Raw genomic sequence first — 24,766 nt, forward strand, 5'->3', positions numbered from 1 at the left:
GCTGAGGGACTGCTATGGGCACAGGATTGGGGGGAGTGTCCCTAGGCCATGTGACCCCTCCTGGAAGGTGGGTGCAGTCAGCTGGGACCCTTCCTTGCTCTTCTCTGGGTTCCAGGCCAGCAGGGCTGGGGGAACAGTGGGGAAGAAGAGCAGGGCGTATGGACAGTGGACAGGAGCTGGAGCAGGTTCAGACGCCCCCGTCCCAGCCTCCTGAAGTCCAGGAACCTCTGGACACCCCCCCCACACACACACACACACACACAACAGGGACACTGACATAGGACCCCATCTAGGTGATCTGTTCCCACTGGCGTCAGGTGGGGGAGGACAGGAAGGGCTGCTTCTGGGGCTCCCTTAGCCTTGCAGGGTGTCAGTAGAGAGGGGAAGTCTTGAGCAGCAGGATGTAGGCCAGTGGAGCTGTGTGACCTGCACGTGACAGCCCATGTTGCCGGGATAGCCTGAGGGTGCTTCTTCCCTGGCAAGTGCTCTCTGGGTTGGAGAGAACTCAACTGGAGCCAAACTAGGCTGCTGCGTGGGAGAGGGATCAGGAACTCGTGCCGGTAGACTCTGGAACTCTGGGAGCTGGAAGGCAATCCCAAGTGCGTTAAAACAGAAGAGCAGGGAGTCGGGCTGTAGCACAGCGGGTTAAGCGCAGGTGGCACTAAGCTCAAGGACCGGCGTCAGGATCGCGGTTCGAGCCCCCGGCTCCCCACCTGCAGGCAAGTCCCTTCACAGGCAGTGAAGCAGGTCTGCAGGTGTCTGTCTTTCTCTCCCCCTCTCTGTCTTCCCCTCCTCTCTCCATTTCTCTCTGTCCTATCCAACAACAACGACAGCAATAAAACAACAAGGGCAACAAAACGGAATAAATAAATAAAATAAAATAAAAAGTTTAAAAAGAAAAAACAGAAGAGCAGCTGTATATATACTCACCAAGTAGGGTGGAAACAGGATGTGACGTAGAGAGGGTGGAGCGAAAAGAGACTGGTGGAAATCAGGGTGACTACGAGAGGGGGTGGAGCAAAAAGACATCGTGAATCAGTGGGGATTAAACCAATGCCCTGCAGGCAGGGCGGTTCCTAGATAACTGGCTATGTAAATAGACCACAGGGATAAGCAGGGGGAAGCTGGCGTACTGCCCAACACACGTGACAATGTTAGGGAGGGTGACATCCCCTGGGAAGAGGTTCTGGAGCCCCAGCCTCCCAAACTGCTCAGTTGGCTGTGCCAGGACCTTAGAGGACAACAACTTGGACAGGAGTGCCTGGCTCCTTCCCATGCAGTCCCTGCAGTCTGGAGGGCAGCGTCCTTGGCATTCCCAAGTGGCTCCATGCACCCCTCACCAATGCGGCCCCCTCCCCCATGGAGCGCCAGGGATCTGGCAGGTGAGACCTTTGTGTCCACAGCCAGCTGCCTCCCGTGCTATCTCCACCCTGCCCAGAAGCTCCTTGTTGACCTTGGGATATGTCCTCGAGGCCTTCTCTCCCCTGGCACCTGGCCCAGCCCCCACGTGTCTTCTGCAGCAGACCCCATGACTGTGTGTGGCCATGTCCAAGCCGTGTCCCCGTGCACCAGATTCTAGTCTGGTGCTCATCCTTGAACTTTCCCTCTGGTCTCTGGACATATGGGCCAGTCTCTGGCTGCGTTTGCTGCTCCCAGGTAGGAATAGGAGTTGGGGAAAATGTGACTCCATTTCCCTCCACCCCGGCTAGGTGTCCCCCTGGTCCTGCTTGAGGTTTGAGCAAGTGTTGAAGGTCCAGAGGCTCCTCCCATCTCGGCCTTGTAGCCCCTTCTGTCCCTGTCATCTCTGACTCCTCTGGGCTGCTAAGGGAACTTGAGCATGGGCCACCCCAACTCCTGGTGTGGTCTAGGCTGCATCTCTTAATTCCAGGTGTGTGTGTGCTTCATAGCCCCATACCATGCTGAAAGGGCTTTCCCACCACCGGCGAGACCCCCTCCCGTTCTCTGCTCTCCCAGGCTTGCTGGGTTTGGGGGCTGGAGATCTGTGCTGGAGGAGACACAGCCAGCTCCTCAGACCTCTCTGAACTAGGAGCCAGAGATCTCGGTTCCTGTTCTATGATCTTGGCCAAGTCTCTGCCCGTCTTTGGACTTGCATTGCTTTTCCCGTAAGGGTCCTCAGGCTTTGTGCACTGCAGGCATGTGTTATGTTGCTGCACTTGGCTTCGTTGCAGTTTTTACAGATGGAAGGTGTGTGGCAGCCCTGCAGAGGAGCCTCTCACAGCTGCTTGCTTTTGTCTGTGTGTCCCCTGTGGATGACTGTCGCAGTACTGCACGCTTCCTCACTACTTGTCTGCAGTCTCTTATCAGTGACCTTTGATGTCCCTGTTGTAGTGGTTTGGGGGTACCCTGAGTCACACTCTTGTAAGGCTTGAGTATTCACTTTTTTTAAATAAATTATTTATTCATGAGAAAGATAGGCAAAGAAAGAGAAAGAACCAGACATCACTCTGGTACATGTGCTGCCAGGGATTGAACTAAGGACCTCATGGTTGTGAGTCCAGTGCTTTATCCACTGTGCCACCTCCCGGACCACGAGTGTGCGTTTTTTAATTGCCTCCAGGGTTATTGCTGGGGCTCAGTGCCAGCACTACGAATCCATAGGTCCCAGTGGGGTTTTTTTTCCTTTGTTTTTGTTTCTATTTTATTTGATAGGACAGAGAGAAATTGAGAAAGGAGGAGGAGATAGAGAGGGCAAGAGAGACATCTGCAGATCTGCTTTACCACTTGTGAAGCTTCCCCCAATGCAGATGGGGACTGAGGGTTTGAACATGGATCTTTGTGTAGGTAAATCTGTCTCTTTCTCCAGCTCCTGTATCCCTGCCTCTCCCTGGCCCCTGAGAATAATACTGAAATGAGGCCGGTCAGCAACCCTTCCATGGCCTCTTGAGTGTTGACAGGGAGAGCCATGGGCCCCCTCACTTTGAATCAGTAATTCAGGGTAGTGAAGAATGTGTGTGAAAAGATAAGAGGGGTTAGGCCTTGGGCACCAAGCAGCTAGCTGAGTCCTGCCGTGGACGCAGAGTTCTTTTTTTTTTCTCTCTCCCTTCAGCTAAGATAGCAGAAGAGGTTATTTATTGTACACGGGTTACATTCAGCTACAAGGAAAGCAGAACTAGTCCAGAATGACAAGTCCAAGGCAAAGGAGCAAAAGGGACTGTGTTTTGCTATGAACAATTAAGGTCACTCGAGATGGTCGCGTAGGATCAAATGGTGATGAGGTTCTAGATCCGCTGAAGCAAGTTCTAGACTGCAGCACAGAAGTCCAATTTGTACCAGCGCCTCTGGCCTCCGGCAACCCTTATTTCTGCCCCTGTGGCTTCCGTGGGTGCACAAGTCTACTTGACCTCTGCCTCATCTTTCTTCTTTTGCGCTTCAGCCTGCGCGTTCGCTTCTTCCTCCACTTGGCTCTCATTGTTCAAGGGTTCTAGGAAGATGGCACCAAGACTGAGTGGGAGGAGAGTTCTTAAAGGGAATGAAAATTGCTGTTTCAGTGAGCACACAGCTGATGAGAAAGAGAAACTGTGGTCCTGGGGATGGCTCAGTGGCTAGAGAACATCCCATACTTCATAAACCAGAGCACTGCACTGGTCTCTTAAAATAAGTAAATAAATACATCTTGGACTGGAGGATGCAATAACATAATGATTATGCTAAAAGATTTCCATTCCTGAGTCCCAGGCCTTAGGTTCAGTCTCCATCTTAAGCCAGAACTGAGTGACGGATGCTCTGGTAAAATAGTAATAGTAATCATTTTAACTCATTTACAATAATAATAAAATATTTATAAATTATTTTAATATTTTGTATCTATATAGGATCGAGACAGCGAAATTGAGGGGGAGGGAGAAATAGAGAAGGAAAGAGACAGACCCCTGCAGCCCTGCTTCACCACTCGCGAAGCTTTCCCCCTGCAGGTGGGAGCCAGGGGCTTGAACTGGGGGCTGGGACCCTGGCCTGTGTGCTGTAAAGTTTGCTCTTCACCAGGTGTGCCCCTGCCTGGCCCCCTTATATCTTTTTCTTTTTTTTAATAATAAAATAAAACAGCCCCTTTGCTGACCTGGGGAAAGCTTTAGCAGCCTAAGAAAGAAAATCAAACCAACAGAAGCATCCCCTTAAAGCCAAAGCCTAACCCAGAGCAAAGACTGAGTCTGTGAAGGCTGAGAGAGGTGGTGAAGTTGCAAAGCAGTGAAACAACAGAGGTTGGCTTGGAAGGTATAAGGAAAGAACCCTCTATACCATAAGCATGCACAGCACAGCAGCACGTGTGGACGTAGAAACTGTAGCAGCGAGTGACCTGGAAGGATTTACTAATCAGCATCACTGAGGAAGGTGGCTTGACTCAAGGACTGATTTTCAGTGCAAATGAAACAGCCTTATGCCAGAAGCTGCCATCGAGGGTTTCCATGGCTCGAGGGAAGTCAGTGCTTGACTTCAAAACTTCAAAGGACAGGCTGACTCTTGATAAGGGCAGTGTAGCTGGTGACTTTAAGTTGAGACTATTGCTCACTTACCATTCCAAAAAATCTAGGGGCTTTAAGAACAATGCTAGATCTCCTCTGCTTCTTCTCTATAAATGGAACAGCCAACCCTGGACGACAGCATCTGCTTCCAACGTGGTTTCTTGATGTTTTCAGCCCACCATTGAGACTCATTGTTTGGGACAGAAATCTTTCTGAAATATCAGTACTCACTCACACTACATCCAGTCACCCAGGAGTTCTGTGGGAAAGTTCAGGGAGAACCATGTTCTTTATTTAAGAAATTCATTTGAGGCAAGCCGGGTGGTGGTGCACCTGGTTAAGAGCACATAGTACGAAGTACAAGCACCCATGCGAGGATCATGGTTTGAGTGACCACCTGCATGGGGCTTGCTTCACAGTTGGGGAAGCAGGTCTACAGACATCTGTCTCTCTTTCCCCATCTCTGTCTTCTCCTTCTCTCTCAATTTCTCTTTGTCCTACCAAAAAAAAGTAAAAAATGGCTGCAGGACAGGAGCACTGGTTTCGTAGTGCAGGCACTGAACCCCAACAGTAATCCTGGAGGCAAAAAAGAAAAAAAAGAAAGAAAAAAAATATACATTTCAGGGGTTTGGGAGACAGCATAATGGTTCTACAAAAAGACGTTAATGCCTGAGGCACCAAAGCTCCCAGTTTCAGTCCCCAGCACCTCCCTAAACTAAGCCAGAGCTGGTAAAAATAAATTTAAAAATTAAAAATAAATTATTCTGGTAAAAATAAATTAAGTAATTAAATTTAATTTAAAAACATAAAAACAAAATAGATGTATAGCACAGCAAAGATTAGCTTTAAAAATTACATTAAAAATTACATTTCGGGGGCCAGGTAGTGAAGCAGGTTAAATGCACATGGCGCAAAGTGTATGAATCGGTTCAGTAATCTTGGTTCAAGCCACTGGCTCCCCACCTGCAGGGGAGGGTTGTTTCACAAGCAGTGAAACAGGTCTGCGGGTGTCTATCTTTCTCTCTCTCCCTCTCTTCCCCATCTCTTGATTTCCAGCAGTAACAACAAGAATAATAACAACAACACAAGAGCAACAAAAATGGGGGGAAAATGACCTCCAGGAGTAGTGGGTTTGTAGTGCAGGCACTTCTTCTAGCGTTTGCCCTTCTTCCGTAGCCAGGCAACAGCGTCAGGTTGAGCCTGATGTAAAGTTTCGAGACCTCCTTTGAATCTGGAGAGGTGGCAGTCATTGACTATGTGGGTCATAGTCTGTCTGGAGCCGCAGGGGCAGTTCGGGTCGTCTCTGGCTCCCCAGCGATGGAACATAGCTGTGCACCGGCCATGGCCTGTTCGATAGCAATTGAGGAGGGCCCAGTCATAACGTGCTAGGTCAAAGCCGGGTTGACGCTTGCAGGGGTCTGTGATGAGGTGTTTGTTCTTTACCTCGGCTGACTGCCAACTCTGTTTCCAAGAGTCTGGAACAGAGAAGTTCAGTGTAGGTGTAGGGGACCAGATTGGGTGACGAGACGTCAAGCGTTGGACAGGGTGGGCGAAGATATCCACGTATATTGGCAGGTCCGGTCGAGTGTAGACGTGGGAAATGAACTTAGATGATGCCGCATCCCGACGAGGATCTGGTGGGGTGATGTTGCTAAGAACTGGCAGCCATGGAACCGGGGTGGAACGGATGGTTCCAGAAATTATCCTCATGGAGGAATATAATTTGGAATCGACCAAGTGGACATGGGGGCTATGGAACCATACTGGGGCGCAGTATTCTGCAGTGGAATAGCATAATGCCAGAGATGATGATCGTAGTGTGGAAGCGCTCGCGGCCCATGAGGAGCTGGCCAGTCTTGCAATGATGTTATTCCTCGCGCCCACCTTTGCTGCAGTTTTTATGAGATGTTCGTGAAATGACAGGGTGCGATCGAGAGTAACGCCAAGATAGACTGGCTGGGCTTCATGCCGGATTCTCGTATCGCCAAGCTGCACATTAAGCTCACGTGAGGCCGAGGCATGGTGTAGATGGAAAACAGATGATACCGATTTTGCAGTGCTAGGGATTAGTCGCCATTTTTTACAGTAATCAGATATCAGAGACATGTCTTTCGTGAGTGTTTCCTCAAGGATGTCGAACTTTGATGCCTGAGTTGCACAGCAGATGTCATCGGCGTAGATGAACTTCCTTGAAGAAGTTTCTGGAAGGTCATTGATGTAAATATTAAATAGCGTAGGAGCCAGAACAGAGCCCTGGGGGAGGCCACTTGAGACAAGTCTCCATCTGCTAGACTTGTCACCCAGATGCACCCGGGCACTGAGGCCCAGCAATAACCCTGGAGGCAAAAAAAAAAAGTTACACTTGAAGAGAGCTGGACAGTGTTGTCCCCGGTTGAGCACACACACTATCATGCGTAAGGACCCAGGTTTAAGTCTCCACTCCTCCCCTGCAGAGAGGAAGCTTACAAGAGCAGTGGAACAGGTCTGCAGGTATCTTTATTTCTCCCTATCTCCCTGCCTTCCCTCCCCTCTCAATCAACCTCTATCCTACCAACTTAAGGGGAAAAAAAAAAGGTCTCTAGGAGTGGTGGATTTGTAGTGCTGACACTGAGCAATGACTCTTGTGGCAATAAAACAAAAATCACATTTCAGGGTGAGAGATGAGCATGCTGGGTAGGCATGGGCCTGCCAAGCATGTGACCCTGGTTTGAGTGCTGGCACCATTTAGGAGGCGGTGTGGCATGTAAGGAAGCTCTGTGCTGTGACTGTCTCTTCCTTCTCTTTCTCTCTCTGTGTGAATGAAAAAGTTGGCCTGTGAATAATGAAATTGTGCATGTGGGAGACCCTCGCTCCACAGTGAATAAATGAATGAATGAATGAATGAATGAAATGGCCAGGGAAATAGTTCAGCTGACAGAGCATAGGACTTGTATGCCTGAGCCTCCCAGTTTGATCCCCACTCCATATGTATTGGAGTGGTACTCTGACTCTCTCTTTTCCTGTCTTGTGAAACTTTATCTCATATGAAATAAAAATATTTTAAAGTAGTTAATTTTTTTTTTTTTAAATAATTTATTTCTTTATTGGGGAATTAATGCTTTACATTCAACAGTAAATACAATGGTTTGTACATGCATAACATTCCCCAGATTCCCATTTAACAATACAACCCCCACTATTTCATACATCATTTTTCATGGACCTGTATTCTCCCCACCCACCCACCCACCCACCCCAGAGTCTTTCACTTTGGTGTAATACTCCAATTCCATTTCAGGTTCGACTTGTGTTTTCTTTTCTAATCTTGTTTTTCAACTTCGGCCTGAGAGTGAGATCATCCCATATTCATCCTTCACTTTCTGACTTATTTCACTCAACATGATTTTTTCAAGGTCCATCCAAGATGGGCTGAAAACGGTGAAGTCACCATTTTTTACAGCTGAGTAGTATTCCATTGTGTATATATACCACAACTTGCTCAGCCACTCATCTGTTGTTGGACACCTGGGTTGCTTCCAAGTTTTGGCTATTACAAATTGTGCTGCCAAGAACATATGTGTATACAGATCTTTTTGGATGGATGTGTTGGGTTCCTTAGGATATATCCCCAGGAGGGGAATTGCAGGGTCATAGGGTAGGTCCATTTAATATATTGCTGTAGCTCTTTCAGTAGAAGTTTGATGTATTTAGATGGCTTCTCATTGGGTGCATAGATATTAATAATTGTTAAGTCCTCTTGATGGACTGATCCTCTGAGCATTAAGTAGTGTCCATTCCTATCTTTTTTAATCTTATCTATTTTAAGGTCTATCATGTCAGATATGAGAATAGCTGTTCCTGCCCTTTTTTGTGGGCCATTGGCTTGAATGATAGTTTTCCATCCTTTTGCTTTGAGTCTGTGTTTGTCTTGTTGAGTTAGGTGGGTTTCCTGTAGACAGCATATTGTAGGGTTGTGTTTTCTGATCCATCTTCCTACTCTGTGTCTTTTAATAGGTGAATTCAGGCCATTGACATTTATTGATATCAAAGATTGAAGATATTTTAACGCCATTCTTGTAGAGTTTTAGAGTGTTTTGATATATGTCCTATTTGTGGTGGTCTGGTTGTTTATAGGAGACCTTTCAGAACTTCTTTCAGGGCAGGCTTGGTGATGGTTGATTCCTTCAACTGTTGCTTGTCTGAGAAGGTTTTGATGCCTCCATCTAGTCTGAATGACAATCTAGCAGGATATAGTATTCTTGGCTGAAAGCCTTTCTCATTGAGCACTCGATAGATATCTTGCCATTCTCTTCTGGCCTGTAGTGTTTGTATGGAGAAGTCTGCTGCTAATCTTATGGGTTTTCCTTTGTAGGTGACTCTTTGTTTTTCTCTTGCAGCCTTGAGGATCCTTTCTTTATCCTTATTCCTTTCCAATCTAAGTATGACATGTCTTGGTGTCTTTAGGTCTGGGTTAATTCTGTTTGGGACCCTCTGGGCTTCTTGAATCTTTATGTCTTTGGTATTGTCTAGACTAGAGAAATTTTCAGCTATTATGGCCTGGAGAATGCTTTCTTCCTCCCCTTCTCTTTCTTCCTCTGGTAAGCCAATAATGCTTATATTGTTTCTTTTGAAGTCATCCCATAGGACTCTGTTGTTGTTTTCAGCATCTCTTAATCTCTTTTTGAGATCTCTTACTTCTTTCTTAGTTGTCTCTAATTCATCCTCAATCTTGCTAATTCTGTCTTCAGCCTCATTGATTCTATTCTCTCTGCCCTCTACTGCTTTCTGGAGTTCATCTATTTTGTTGCCCTGCTCTGATACTGTTTTAGCTTGTTCAGCTAGTTGCCTTCTTAGCTCAGCGATTTCAGCTTTCAGCTCTCTAATAACCATGAGATAATTAGAATTTTCTTCCATATTCTCATTTGTTGTTCCTGCATTTCTGATTACAATTTTTTCAAATTCTTTACTCACTCCTGTTATTATTTCCTTAGCTAATGTTTGGATGTTGAACTCGTTGTTTTGTGCTTCACCCTCTGGAGGACTTTTAGCTGGACTCTTGTCCTGGTTCGAGTCTCCAATATTTTTTCTTGTTGTTTTAACCATTTTAAATAAGTTAACAGTTTTTTCAATCCCTGAGTTGGAGTTCAGTGGTGTAAAAGCCTTTTTTTTTTTCCCCTGTAGGCTATGGGAGCCTGAGGGCTTTTAAACTATCAATAGGCTTCTTAGCTTAATCACTGACTCCTGACCAAGAGATAAAGCAGGGTGTGGCAGAGATAATCCAGTGGTTATGCAAAGAGACTTTCACAGCCCCTCAGCTATGCCACCGAGGTATAGGTCTTCTGAGTTTCCCGGTTAGGTCTCTGTACCCTGGTGTCCCTCCCTGTTGCTGCTCCAGATTCTGAGGGTAGTAGCAATGGAGATTCAGAGTTGCACTTGGTGAGTCTCTGGAGAGTCCTTTCCTCCCTTCAGCTGTCCCCTTGTTGGTGGAGCAGACTGAAGGTGGTGTCTCCACTGACAAACTGTCGAACTGTTAGCAGTCACTTAATCTCTCCTTAGGCCCCTCTCTCCTCTCTGTCACCAGCCACGCGTGTTTGTACTCACGGGTGATTTACTGGGTTTCTGTGGTCATTCTAGTCCTGTCTTGTTTCGGTCCGGGTGGTCTCCTTTGGTATTCCTAGTTGATCCGGGAGAGGAGAGGAGAGGAGAGAAAGCGATCTGCTGCTCGTAGCTCCGCCTCCTAAAGTAGTTAATTTTTTATTTATTTATAAAATGGAAATATTGACAAGACCATAGGATAAGAGGGGTATAATTCCCTCCACCAGACCTCCGTATCCCATCCTCTTCCTTGATAGCTTTCCTATTCTTTATCCCTCTGGGAGTATGGACCTAAAATATTTAATTAATTTTTTAAAATTATTTATTTATTTATATTTGATTTGATTTTTGCCTCAGGGTTATTGCTAGGGCTTGTACTATGAATCCACTGCTCCTGGAGGCCATTTTCCCCCCTTTTGTTGCTCTTGTTTTTTTTTTTTTTTTCTTTTAATTTCTTTATTGGGCAATTAATATTTTACATTCAACAGTAAATACAATAGTTTGTACATGCATAACATTCCCCAGTTTCCCATTTAACAATACAAGCCCCAGTAGGTCCTCTGTCATCCTTCTTGGACCTGTATTCTCCCCACCCACCCACCCCAGAGTCTTTTACTTTGGTGCAATATGCCAATTCCAGTTCAGGTTCTACTTGTGTTTTCTTTTCTGATCTTGTTTTTCAACTTCTGCCTGAGAGTGAGATCATCCCACATTCATCCTTCTGTTTCTGACTTATTTCACTCAACATGATTTTTTCAAGGTCCATCCAAGATCGGCTGAAAACGGTTAAGTCACCATTTTTTACAGCTGAGTAGTATTCCAATGTGTATATATACCACAACTTGCTCAGCCACTCATCTGTTGTTGGACACCTGGGTTGCTTCCAGGTTTTGGCTATTAAAATTGTGCTGCCAAGAACATATGTGTACACAGATCTTTTTGGATGGATATGCTGGGTTCCTTAGGATCTATCCCCAGGAGAGGAATTGCAGGGTCATAGGGTAGGTCCATTTCTAGCCTTCTGAGAGTTCTCCAGACTGTTCTCCACAGAGGTTGGACCAATTGACATTCCCACCAGCAGTGCAGGAGGGTTCCTTGACCCCACACCCTCTCCAGCATTTGCTGCTGTTACCTTTTCTGATGCATGACATTCTCACAGGAGTGAAGTGGTATCTCATTGTTATCTTTATTTGCATTTCTCTGACAATCAGAGACTTGGAGCATTTTTTTCATGTGTTTCTCAGCCTTTTGGATCTCTTCTGTGGTGAATATTCTGTCCATATTCTCCCCCCATTTTTGGATGGGGTTATTTGTTGTCTTGTTGTTGGGTTTGGCAAGCTCTGTATATATGTTGGTTATTAAACTCTTGTCTGATGTATGACATGTAAAGATCTTCTCCCATTCTGTGAGGGGTCTCTTGGTTTGGGTAGTGGTTTCTTTTGCTGTGAAGAAGCTTTTTAATTTGATGTAGTCCCATAGGTTTATACTTGCCTTAGTGTTCTTTGTAATTGGATTCATTTCATTGATGTTTTTGAAATTTATGCGGAAAAAAGTTCTGCCAATATTTTATTTTAAGTATCTGATAGTTTGTGGTCTAACATCCAAGTCCTTGATCCACTTGGAATTTACTTTTGTGTTTGGTGAAATATAGTGGTTCAGTTTCATTCTTATGTGTGTTTCAAGCTATTGTTTCCAACACCATTTGTTGAAGAGACTCTGCTTTCCCCATGTAATAGTCTGAGCCCCTTTGTCAGAGATTAGATGTCCATAGGTATGGGGGCAATTTTTAAATTATTATTATTAGTTAGGAAGATAGGAGGAGAGAAAAAGAACCAGACATCACTCTGGTACCTGTGCTGCCAGGGATTGCACTCCGGACCTCATGCTTGAGGGTCTGATGCATTATCCACTACACCATCTCCCAGACCACTTTTTAAAAATATTTATTTATTTATTCCCTTTCGTTGCCTTATTGTTTTTTAATTGTTATTATTAATGTTGTTGTTGTTGGATAGGGCAGAGAGAAATGGAGAGAGAAGGGGGAGAGAAAGATAGACACCTGCAGACCTGCTTCACCGCCTGTGAAGCCACTCCCCTGCAGGTGGGGAGCCGGGGCCTCCAACCGGGATCCTTACACTGGTCCTTACACTTTGCGCCACCTACGCTTAACCCGCTGCGCTACAGCTCGACTCCCCCAGACCACTGGTTTTTAAGTGAGAAAGATAGGAGAGAGAAAAAGAACCAGATATCACTCTGGTACACATGCTGCTGGAGATTGACCTTGAGACCTCATGCTTGAGATTCTAATGCTTTATCCACTGTGCCATCTCCCAGACTACTATTTTTTTTAACTCTTTATTTTGATAGGGCAGAGAGAAATTGAGAGGGATGGTGTTAGATAGGGAGAAAGACAGTAGAGAGACATCTGTAGCATTGTTTCACCACTTGTGAAACTTTCCTCCTGCAGGTGGAGGACCTGGGGCTTGAACTCAGGTCCTTGTGCATGGTGACACATGCACTTAAGCAGGCGCGCCACCACTCAGCTCTTTCACTGGAACTTTGTGTCTATATAACTTCATTGCTATTTTTAAAATATTTTATTTACGGGGAGCCGGGCAGTAGCGCAGCAGGTTAAGCACACATGGTGCAAAGCGCAAGGACCAGTGTAAGGATCTGGTTCGAGCCCCGGCTCCCCACCTGCAGGGGAGTCGCTTCACAAGCGGTGAAGCAGGTCTGCAGGTGTCTGTCTTTCTCTCCCCCTCTTCATCTCCCCTCCTTTCTCCATTTCTCTCTGTCCTATCTAACAATGACGACATCAATAACTACAACAACAATAAAAAAAAAACATGGGCAACAAAAAGGAAAATAAATAAATAAATAAATATAAAAAATTAAAAAAAATAATTTACTTATTTGTTTTTAATGAAAGATATCAGGGCACTGCTCAGCTCTGGTTTATGGTGGTGCTGGAGATTGAACCTGGGACCACAGAGTCTTAAGCATGAAAGTCTTTTTTGCATAGCCATTATGCTGTCTCCCTAGCCCACTATTTAGTTTTTAATAGAGAGTGAAAGGGAGGAAGAGAACAAAAGAGAAACACCAGTCATGAACTATATGCCCTTTGCATGGTGCTCCCATATGGTGACTAGGGTCTCCAATCCAGTTCATCACACAGAGAAATTGAGAGGGAGGAGGAAATAGGAGAGAAAACAGAGAGACGCCTGAGGCACTGCTTCACCTCTCATGAAGCTTCCTCCTGCTGGTGGGAACTGGGGGCTTGAACCTGGATCTTTGCGTACTGTAATATGTGCGCTTGACCAGATGCACCTCCACCTGGCCCCATATAAACATAGGTTTTATATGCACTGGAAAACTAATGTGTGTGTGTGTGTTTTATTATACTGTCAGCTTTATTGTGGTAGTCTTGAATTGAACCTGTGCTATCCAGAGTGCCTGTGCCATTTGCTGTTATTTTTGGAATTTTTTATTTATTAGCACAAGAAAAAACTAGAGCATCACTGTGGCACATGCAATGCTGGGGGTCAACCCCCTGCTTGAGAGCCCAACCCTCTAGCCACTGTGCCACCTCCCTGGCCACCGCTGCCTTTTCTCTACATGCACAGTCATATATATCAAAGTGCCGCATGTACCACGGAAACGCTGAGGGAGCATATCTTGGGTTGTTTTGAGAAGCATGTCTGTTTCCCTCCCCTCTTGATGCCCCTCATCCTCTGGTCCCAGAGGTGCCTCGGGGGGTTGCAGGCAACCTGGTTTGGGAACATCTGTCTGTCACCAGTGCTCAGAGTCCTTCCAATGGGTCCTTCCTCTAGTCCCAAGTCCCACCCCCTCCCTTCCTCCCAGGGCCACCCACCAGGAGTCTCCCTGCACCCACCTCAAGCTGTGGTTGCTGCTGTATGAGGCTCACCACATCCTCTTCACCACATGTGGTCTCTCACAGTGACCTGGTGCTCACCCCGACACGAACTCCCCACTGCAGCCCTGTGACCTCGACATCATCACAGCCCATCTGAGCGACGAGGAAGCTGAGGCTAGGGGTGGGTCTCAGGCCCTGCAGAGCACAGATGAGCAGGGGAATGTGCTGCACGTTGCCACACCACAGCCTCAGTTTCCTCATCCCCAAAATGGGACTAGTAACCCCGGCTCCAGTGATGGCTGTGAGTGTCTGTGGTGTGTGTATGAGGCCCAGCCGACAGCGAGCACACGTGTCAGCATTCTGTCAGTGGTGGCCGTGCTCGTGAATATGAATATGGAGGCAGCAGCAGGTGGGGAGAATAGGCGATGGGCTACGGTCTCTGTGCTCAACTGTGGGAGCCACACAGACTTCTGAGCACCCCCCCCACACACACACACACACACACACACACACACACGCTGGCTGCTGCCTGAGGTTGTCCTTTCTGTTTTGCCCCAGTGCTGCCCCATGGAATAGTCTGAGGTAGATAGATTCTGCAGGTTCACTGCCTATGGGCTTCAGGGGACCAGAGACTGACATCCCTAGGGACGTGGTGGGGAGGCTTCAAGGCATGGAGGGCATGTCCCAGCCCTGGGAACCCCCTTTCCCAGGCACATGCTGGCCTCTATGAGAAGGTCCACATGCATCCTGGGGTTGAGGAGAGGCTGAGCTTGGAGGGTTTGGAGGATGGAGAGCAGGCCAAGACCAAGGCCCACTGGCACTGGTTATGGGGGTGAGGAATACACTGGGTTCACCAGGGCAAAGTTCCTGGGCACGACTGCACTGAGACTTCAGCCTGTCCTCTGCCCTGGAGCTGAGCAGCAGAGAGAGAGGAGCCCACACGCTTATGTCCAGGAAGCTGGGTATTGTGTCTGGCTGGTCCAGGCCTCTCTGTTGGGAGCAGAATTCCTGGGAACAGGGGTCATGCTATGCCAGACACACCCTTGGTCGGGGCCTATGTGTTTAACCTGGGGCAGGATCCCCAGAGTAAGTAGGTCTGCCTCTGCAGATTGTCTGAAAGCCTTGGTCTCTATTTGCTTCACTCCCACAGGCCTGTGTGGTTAGGTGAGTAGTTTAAGCTCTTGAAGCCTCCATTTTATCCTCTACAAAATAGAAACAGGACTGACAAAAGAATTTACTTGATAGTACAGCATATGTGCGATCCAGGTTCAAACTTGACCCGCACTGCTTCGAAGGAAGATCTGGTGCTGTGGTCTCTTTCGCATCCTCTCTCTCTCTCTCTCTCTCCCCCTCCCTTTCCCCTCCCCCTCTCTCCCTCTCTGTTTATCTTTAGAGAGAAAGAGAGAAAGATATCCTTCCCTGCGGGGTGGCCCCCCAGGAGTGACCCCTGCTTTCTCTCTGGCCCTGGAGGCTGAAGCATCTGGCACACAGCACGGTCTGAGGAGATGTTCACTAGCTGAGTCCTGTGTGTAGGTCTGACTTGGTGGCCAGGAACATAGGAGTGAATGGCCCCAGCAAGGTGAACGTGCAAACGCCATCGGCTTCTCATCTCACCAGAGCTCGGGTGGGGCGGGCAGGTGTGCAGCCACCTGCACTACAGTGTCTCCACATGTGGTGTGGTTGAGTCTCAGAATTGCTGACTTGCTCTGCCTGATCCCAAGGGAGGGCCCAGAAGCAGTGTCAGGAGTGGGCAGCAGTGACTGAGGTGGATAGAAGCAAGATTCCCTGGCAGTCCCAGCGGGTTGCAATGAGTGGTGCTGAGAACTGGGCAAGCAGGGGCCCGATGGGTGCTTGGCAGAGGCCTGTGCAGGACTGGGTGAGATTCTTATTCGAGGCCCTGCAGACTCGGGATTCTAAAGGTTCCCTGGGTTCTTGGCCTTGAATTCCCAGATGGCCGATGACTCACTGAAAATGCCCCACTTAAGGGGATGCCTGGTGCCAGTCAGTGTAAACAACGCCCACCAGATCAGTCTTTTATTTATGAGTCATTCACTTACTTTTTGAAAAATTAGTTTTGTTATTATTTTATTGCCGTCACGTTTATCACTGGGGCTCAGTGCCAGCATGATGAGTTCACTCCTTCTGGTGACCTTTCCTTTTAATTGTTGAATATATAGAGACAGAGAAAAATTGAGGGAGAGAGGGAGAGGGAGAGGGAGAGGGAAAGAGGGAGAGAGAGAGAGAGAGAGAGAGAGACCTGCAGCACTGCTCCACCACTTGTGAAGCTCCCCCTGCAGGAGGGGGCTAGGGACTGAATCCAGGTCTTTGTGCATTGTAGCGTGTGCCAGCCCCTGGCCCCATATGTCATTTACTTAGTATTATTATCTTTTGCCTCCAGCGTTATTGCTGGGGCTCAGTGCCTATACTATGAATCCACTGCTCCTGGAGGCTATTTTTTCCCTTTTGTTGCCCTTGTTGTTTATCTTTGTTGTTGTTATTATTGTTGTTATTGTTGCGGAATAGGACAGAGAAAAATGGAGAGAGGTGACGACGGGGAGAGAAAGATAGACACCTGCAGACCTGCTTCACTGCTTGTGAAGCGACCCCTCTGCAGGTGGGGAGCCGGGGACTCGAACCAGGATCTTTATGCAGGTCCTTGCACTTTGCACCACGTGCACTTAACCCACTGTGCCACCATCCGGCCCCCATGTCATTTACTTATTAATGAGAGTGGGGAGCCAGAGCATCACGCTGGCATATATGATACTGGGGATCAAACTTGGAGCCTCAGCGTGGCCGGGGCTCTACTTGCTGCTTCACCTCCTGAGCTGGAGAAAGAGAGAGAGAGGGAGAGGGAGAGGGAGAGGGAGAGGGAGAGGGAGAGGGAGAGGGAGAGGGAGGAGGGGGAGGGAGGAGGGGGAGGGGGGGAAGGAGGGGGAGGAGGAAAGAACAGAGGAGAGGAGAGAGAGGTGGACAGACGCCAGGGCACAACTCAGTTCTGTCTTAATGGTAGTGCCTGGGATTGAATCTGGGCCCTCAGACATGCAAATGTGGTGCTCTGTTATGTTCGCTGTCTCCTCTGGCTCAGTCCTTTAGCAGAGCTGGCCAGGAGTAACACCTGTTCAGAGGGACCAGCTGCATTTGGTCAGCTGGCAGTAAATTCACCTGGGAGGAAAGAAACAGGCACTTTCAGAGGCCTGCCAAGTACTGGACTGCATGCAGGACATGCTAGCATGACTCATCTGGTTCCCTCACAAGACTACAGAGGAAGGATGGCATCCTTTTCCCATACATGTGAAGACGAGCCTGTTTGCTGCCAGGCTGCAGCCTTCTCCCAGTTGGAGGAGTAGATCGCCCTGTGGCTGCCCCAGAGCTGAGGGCCCCAACATCTTGTCGGGGAGGGGACTGGAAAGGGGTGGGTGAGGGAAACTGCAGTCAGTACCCGAGCATCTAAGCCACGGAGGAGGCTGTGGGTGGTCAAGGTGAGGCTATCCAGGGGCACAGCAGGAATGAGCTAGATTCCTGGTCAGCACAGGCAAGCTCAGGACCATGGAGAGCTCCACAAGAGCCTCACTTTGCTGTGGTGACAGCTGTCATGGTGTGTCCTACCTGCCCGTGGTCACAGCCTGCCGCCCTCAGGAAGCATGCAGCTTCCCTATGACCTGGAACCCCAAGTGCACTCTGGGCCCCAATGCTGAGGTCACACTTGAGCTGGGGAGTTTGGGCTCGCTTGCTTCCATTCTGTACCCTTTCAGCCCTCCAAGCAGAGTCTAGGAAGGAGGGGCTAATGGAGCAGAAGAGGGAAAGGAATCCGCCCATTTGAATGTTGTGGGGGCCTAGCTGTGTCTGTGAGTCATCACAGAACCGAGAAGCCCAGGGGGGTTCAGCCCAGGCCAACCTGAGTACCAGGTGCCCAAGGAGGTGCACGGCCCACCCCCTCATGCATTCAGACAGGATACCTAGGTTTCTGGGGCTGGTGTAACTTGGAGACATGGGGGACTTTTCCTGGAGTGCCTGGAAGTGAGGTTCCGAGTCCTAGCCTGTGAGGCTTAGGTTCTGCCTGAGTGCCTTCCTAGCCCCCAAACTCTGTTCCTTACTGCCCTGAGATATGGCTGCCAGAAACACGGACCCTGCCTGACAGGAGCTCCCTTTTTGCTTTGGCTGCAGCCCTACCTGAAGGCGCTCTCGCTCTGCTCTCCACCAGGCTGGGGGATAACAAGAGTTTATTGGACATCAGCTGTGTGCCCTGGATTTGCAAATGCAAAGGGAGTGAAGAAAATAGCCTGTCGCAGGTCCCCCAGGGAGAAAATGCCCGAGACAGGTTTGAGCCAGGTCTGTGCGGGTGACAGTGGTGCATGGTGCTGAGGGTGGGGCGGAGTGCTTTGGGTGAGCATACCTGGCACTGGGACTTGTGGTGCTGCTGGCAAGTTCTGGGAAAGGGATGGGGCCCATCTGAATTAGCATCTCACCATAGTAGGCAAGGAATAATTCTTTCTTAAAAAATTTTTATTTATGAGAAGGAAACACTGACAAACACCATACTATAAGACGGGTACAACTCCACACAGTTCCCAGCACCAGAGCTCTGTGTCCCACCCCTCCCCTGATGGCTTTCCTGTTCTTTATCTCTGGGAGCATGGACCCAGGGTCATTGTGGGGTGCAGAAGGTAGAAGGTCTGGCTTCTGTAATTGCTTCCCTGCTGAACATGGGCATTGGCAGGTTGATCCATACTCCCAGCCTGTCTCTCTCTTTCCCTAGTTGGGAAGGACTCTGGGGAAGTGGAGTTCCAGGACACATTGGTGGAGCTGTCTGTCCAGGGAAGTCTGGTTGGCATCATGGTAGCATCTGGAACCTAGTGGCTGAAAAAAGAGTTAACATAGAGAGCCAAACAAATTGTTGACTACCAGGAATAATTCTTTTATATATATATATATATATGTTTATTTATTTTCCCTTTTGTTGCCCTTGTTTTTTATTGTTGTTGTAGTTATTGTTGTTGTCATTGTTAGATAGGACAGAGAGAAATGGAGAGAGAAGGGGAAGACAGGGGGGAGAGAAAGATAGACACCTGCAGACCTGCTTCACTGCCTGTGAAGCGACTCCCCTGCAGGTGGGGAGCCGGGGGCTTGAACCGGGATCCTTAGGCTGGTCCTTGCACTTTGCACCACATGCGCTTAACCCGCTGTGGTGGCTACCACCCAACTCCCCCAGGAATAATTCTTTGTTTGTTTTTGGTTTGGGGGTATTTATTTATTTATTTATTTATTTATTTAAGAAAGGAATAATTCTTTTCATTGTCCAGATATCCCTGGTGGGGGGTGTGAGGCTCAGAGAGGTCATAGGACCCTGAGGTTCAGGCTCACAGTAGATACAGATGCCCTGGAGATGGGGGTTCAGTAACCCCCTGCATGGCTTTGGGAAGAGGTGGGGGGAGCTCACTATGGCTTCTCGTCTGGAACAGAAGCGCTCAGTTTGGAAGGGGGGCACCAAGCTTTCCCCTAGAATTGCTGTCCTTCCCACCTGCTCTCCATGCATCCATTCATGTCGCTGTGCCTAGAACCTTCTCCCCTCGCTCCCATGTCTACCTCAGGGCTCAGTCTTTGGTGAGATCCGCCCCACTGCCCTGTTTGTCACTGGCCCCACTCCTTGTCCTGCTCTTTGCCCCTGGTGTCTTTCTCCGGAGTGGAGTTCTTTCTAACGTGTTGTATAAATAGACTCATCTACTTGGGGTTTGTTGCCTGTGCTCTGTGGCTCCATGCTGTGCCCAGCACACGGCCGCCAGTCATGACAGTCACAGGTCAGGCCAGTGCCTCCATGGGACTCATCCTAAAGGTCTCTGTGAGTCACAGGTGGGCCTGTTCCCTGGAGCCTGTCCTCGGAGCTCACAGCTGGTGGCATAGGCAGAGCCTGAAAACCAGTTGGCCAGGGAGCCTGCAGGTGACCAGGTCAGCATGACCTCACTGGGGACACAGGGACCCCTCTGTACCAAACAAGGCATGAGCCACCCCCTGGATCTCCCTTGCCTGCACCTGTGTCCCCTGTTGGCCAGAGGAGGGGTGCAGGTGACAGTCTGGCCTCTCCCTTCATGGCCCAGGAGCCAGCTCAGTCCAGTTGGTCCAGAACTGGGGTATGCCCCACAGACCAAGGTCGCCACCCCCCCCACACACACACCCACAGAAACCATCTACAGGAGGCTCAGACTGCCTGCTGGGTTCTAAAACCCCTCCCTTGGGTCACGCTGCAGACTTTTGCTGGGCTGAGCTCAGTATGAAGCTTTACCTTGCCCTGCTTCGGCCGGACTCCTGTCCACCAGCCTTTATTGGCACCTCGCCCTCCAATCCCCCCACTCATGCTGCTGGTCCAGCCTCTCTTTCCAGAGGAGACCCTCCCTCCTGCCTTCCCCAAAGCTGTGGGGCCCACCCCCTCTGCCAAGGACACTCACTTCGAACAGAGCTCAGAGCCCCCAGTCCTGCCTCACCTGCCTGCCTTATACCAGCTGTGCCAGCCACCTGGGGGTAGGGTGGGAGGTGTAGGCATTCAAACCAGAGATCCTTGGGCCTAACTAGCACAACTGCACCCCCCCCACACACACACACACATACACACATTAGTGAAATTGGTGACAGGATTGTTCCTTACCAGCTAGCTCAGGACTCCTTAGCAAGGTGAGGCCAGAAAGGACACATGACACCAGGGGCCACCTCAGCATTGTCACCAGACAGGTTCCTTAAGCCTCAGCCCCCAGGGTCGGGTTTCCTCCTCTACAGAGTGAAAGCATCGGTCCATAACAATTGTTCTAGGTCAGACATTTCACGTCTCTGTACCTTATGACTGGGCAGCTTAGAAAATGTTCTGCTGGTGTCATTCCTGAGCATGTGCCACACATCCGTTTCACAACTATAGAAACTGAGGGTCAGGTGGTTAAGCACACACATTACAGTGCACAAAGACCCGGGTTCAAGCCCCTGGTCCTCACCTTCAGGGGGCAAGCTTCATGAGTGGTGAAGCAGGGCTGCAGGTGTCTGTATGTCTCTTTCCCTCTTTGTCTCCCCTGCCTCTCTTTCTCTGTCTCTATCTAATTATATAAATAAATACATATTTTTTTAAAAGAGAGAAACTGAGGGTCAGAGTGGTTGGAGGGCAAGTATGTATGTCCTCACTCTGTCCTGCTGCCCCCCCCCCCCCCCGAGCCAGGAAATAACTGGGGAGAAAGCAAGGCAGGAGAGCACCCAGGTGACCCCAGGACAGACCCAGGGAAGTAGGAGAAGCCATGAGGAATGATTTTATTTCAACAGTTCATTTATTAATATGACAGAGACAAAGAACTAAAGTATCATTCTGTTATAAAAGATGTTGGGGATCAAATCAATACCTCATACTTTAAAGCCCAAAACTCTAGCCACTTTTCAGGCCACCACAAAGAACTTTTCTCTTTTTTAAGTTTTATTTATTTATTTATTTATTTAACTTTATTTCTTTATTGGGGAATTAATGTTTTACATTCAACAGTAAATACAATAGTTTGTACATGCATAACATTCCCCAGATTCCCATTTAACAATACAAGCCCCAGTAGGTCCTCTGTCATCCTTCTTGGACCTATATTCTCCCCACCCACCCACCCCAGAGTCTTTTACTTTGGTGCAATATGCCAATTCCAGTTCAGGTTCTACTTGTGTTTTCTTTTCTGATCTTGTTTTTCAACTTTGGCCTGAGAGTGAGATCATCCCATATTCATCCTTTTGTTTCTGACTTATTTCACTCAACATGATTTTTTTCAAGGTCCATCCAAGATCGGCTGAAAACGGTGAAGTCACCATTTTTTACTGAGTAGTATTCCATTGTGTATATATACCACAACTTGCTCAGCCACTCATCTGTTGTTGGACACCTGGGTTGCTTCCAGGTTTTGGCTATTAAAATTGTGCTGCCAAGAACATATGTGTACACAGATCTTTTTGGATGGATGTGTTGGGTTCCTTAGGATCTATCCCCAGGAGAGGAATTGCAGGGTCATAGGGTAGGTCCATTTCTAGCCTTCTGAGAGTTCTCCAGACTGTTCTCCACAGAGGTTGGACCAATTGACATTCACACCAGCAGTGCAGGAGGGTTCCTTTGACCCCACACCCTCTCTAGCATTTGCTGCTGTTACCTTTTCTGATGTATGACATTCTCACAGGAGTGAAGTGATATCTCATTGTTGTCTTTATTTGCATTTCTTTGACAATCAGAGACTTGGAGCATTTTTTTCATGTGTTTCTCAGCCTTTTGGATCTCTTCTGTGGTGAATATTCTGTCCATGTCCTCCCCCCATTTTTGGATGGGGTTATTTGTTGTCTTGTTGAGTCTGGCAAGCTCTTTATGTATGTTGGTTATTAAACTCTTATCTGATGTATGGCATGTAAAGATCTTCTCCCATTCTGTGAGGGGTCTCTTGGTTTGGGTAGTGGTTTCTTTTGCTGTGAAGAAGCTTTTTAATTTGATGTAGTCCCATAGGTTTATACTTGCCTTAGTCTTCTTTGTAATTGGATTCATTTCATTGATGTCTTTGAAATTTATGCGGAAAAGAGTTCTGCCAATATTTTATTTTAAGTATCTGATAGTTTGTGGTCTAACATCCAAGTCCTTGATCCACTTGGAATTTACTTTTGTGTTTGGTGAAATATAGTGGTTCAGTTTCATTCTTATGTGTGTTTCAAGCTATTGTTTCCAACACCATTTGTTGAAGAGACTCTGCTTTCCCCATGTAATAGTCTGGGCCCCTTTGTCAAAGATTAGATGTCCATAGGTGTGGGGCCTCATTTCTGGGCTCTCAATTCTATTCCACTGGTCAGTGTGTCTATTCATGTCCCAGTACCAAGCAGTTTTGATGACAATGGCCCTATAATACAGTTTGAGATCTGGGAGTGTGATGCCTCCAGTACTGTTCTTTTTTCTCAAGATTGTTTTGGCAATTCTAGGTCATCTTTTCTGGTTCCAGATAAACATTTGTAGCATTTTTTCTATTCTCCTAAAAAATGTGCTTGGGATCTTGATGGGGATAGCATTAAATTTGTAGATGGCTCTGGGTAATATATTCATTTTGATGATGTTAATTCTTCCAACCCATGAACATGGAATATCTTTCCACTTCTTTGTGTCTTTTTCAATTTCTTTGAGTAGTGACTCATAATTTTCAGTATACAAGTCTTTCACTTCTTTGGTTAGGTTTACTCCTAGATATTTTATTGTTTTTGTTGCTATAGTAAAAGGAATTGATTTCTGGATTTCAATTTCTTCTAACTTAGTGTTTGCATAGAGGAATGCCACTGACTTTTGAATGTTAATTTTATAGCCTGACACCTTACTATATTGCCTGATGATTTCCAAAAGCTTCTCGATGGATTCTGTTGTTTTCTCCGGGCTATGTTGTTTTCGCCGGGCTAGCTTCACGGGCGGGTAACAGACGACCAGGGATTCATGGTTGAGCTGTAGGCAGTATCTCTTTATTCATGCAGGACGCAGCACAATCTAAGATGAGCTAAGCTAAACTCAAAGTACAGTACTGTAAAACTCACAATGCTGTCTTTATATATACTTGCCAATTAGGGTGGAAACAGGGTGTGACATAGAGAGGGTGGAGAGAAAAGTGACTGGTGACAATCAGAGTGTGACAAGGAGAGGATCAGGGTGTGACAAGGAGGGGGGGTGGAGCAAAAACATATCATGAAACAGTGGGGATTGAACCAATGCCCTGGAGGGAGGTGCTTGTTAACAGCGGTTATATAAATAGAATGAAGTGGTTATGTAAATAGAATAGTGTTAAGCAGGGGGGATTTAAACCAAATGAAACAGAAGGGGTCTCATGCATACCAACAGGATTCCTTAGATTTTTCCATGTATACTATCATATCGTCTGCAAATAAGGGGAGTTTGACTTCTCTTCCAATCTGTATGCCTTTAATTCCTTGCTCCTGCCTGATTGCTATGAACTTCCAACACTATGTTGAATAGTAATGGTGATAGTGGGCAGCCCCATCTAGTACCTGATCTGAGTGGAAATGCTTCCAGTTTTTCACCATTGAGTATGATGTTGGCTGTAGGTTTGCTATATATAGACTCCACTATCTTCAGGAATTTTCCATCTATTCCCATTTTTTGTAGTGTTTTGATCATAAAGGGATGTTGTATTTTGTCAAAGGCTTTCTCTGCATCTATTGATATGACCATGTGGTTTTTGGTCTTGCTTTTGTTGATGTGGTGGATCACATTGATTGATTTACGTATATTAAACCAACCTTGCATGCCTGGGATAAACCCCACTTGGTCATGATGAACAATCTTTTTGATATACTGCTGTATCCGGTTGGCTAGAATTTTGTTCAATATTTTCGCATCTGTGTTCATCAGAGATATTGGTCTGTAGTTTTCTTTTTTGGTTGTGTCCCTGTCTGCTTTTGGTATCAGGGAGATGTTGGCTTCATAGAAGCTGGCAGGGAGTATTCCAGTATCTTCATTCTTCTGGAAGACTTTTAAAAGTAGAGGTATTAGTTCTTCTTTGAAGGTTTTGTAGAATTCATTTGTAAAACCATCTGGTCCAGGACTTTTATTTTTGGCGAGATTTTTGGTAACTATTTCAATTTCATTAGCTGTGATGGGCCTGTTCATGTTATCCACTTCCTCTTTACTTAGTTTTGGAAGTTGGTAGGTATCTAGGAAATCGTCCATTTCTTCCAGGTTCTCTAGCTTGGTGGCATATAGTTGTTCATAGAAGCCTCGCATGATATGTTGAATTTCTGCGGTGTCTGTTGTGATAACTCCTCTTTCATTTACTATCCGATTTATTTGGGTCTTCTCCCT

At 47.3% G+C, this 24,766-nt stretch overlaps 1 protein-coding gene across 5 annotated transcripts in view; it reads left to right on the forward strand.

Moving 5' to 3' along the window:
• The window catches only part of MGAT3 (beta-1,4-mannosyl-glycoprotein 4-beta-N-acetylglucosaminyltransferase), a 67,221-nt gene that overhangs the window by 31,393 nt on the left and 11,062 nt on the right, over positions 1-24,766 (forward strand). Inside the window, exon 1 of one of the 5 annotated variants that reach the window (XM_007519299.3) lies at positions 17,399-18,258. The exons of the other annotated variants lie outside the window; for them this stretch is intronic. The gene's annotated coding sequence lies outside the window, so the exon portion shown is untranslated. Of the gene's footprint in view, positions 1-17,398; positions 18,259-24,766 lie in introns of those variants that run through there. 5 annotated transcript variants of the gene reach the window in all.

The sequence above is a fragment of the Erinaceus europaeus genome, chromosome 4 (genome assembly GCF_950295315.1).
Source record: "Erinaceus europaeus chromosome 4, mEriEur2.1, whole genome shotgun sequence".
Taxonomy (NCBI): Eukaryota; Metazoa; Chordata; class Mammalia; order Eulipotyphla; family Erinaceidae; genus Erinaceus; species Erinaceus europaeus.